The sequence below is a fragment of the Odontomachus brunneus genome, unplaced genomic scaffold, assembly GCF_010583005.1.
Source record: "Odontomachus brunneus isolate Ranch 3 - 2012 unplaced genomic scaffold, Obru_v1 Obru_scaffold_101, whole genome shotgun sequence".
Classification (NCBI taxonomy): Eukaryota; Metazoa; Arthropoda; class Insecta; order Hymenoptera; family Formicidae; genus Odontomachus; species Odontomachus brunneus.
Genome location: NW_022639551.1, coordinates 709862 through 710104, shown reverse-complemented (window position 1 = coordinate 710104; position 243 = coordinate 709862).

The window sequence follows — 243 nt, the reverse complement described above, 5'->3', positions numbered from 1 at the left end:
TCTCTCTCTCTCTCTCTCTCTCTCTCTCTCTCTCTCTCTCTCTCTCTCTCTCTCTCTCTCGTTCATGTCGATACATACAAATTAATTGAACATCGGCAAAGAAAAGAAAAAAGAAAAAAAATAAACTCATTTTACACTTTTCACGCAGCCGAGTACTTTGATCGTGTACTGAGAATAGAATAGAATAGAATAGAAAACAACGGATCACGCGTGAGCTATACCTCCAAAAAAAAAAAAAAAAAT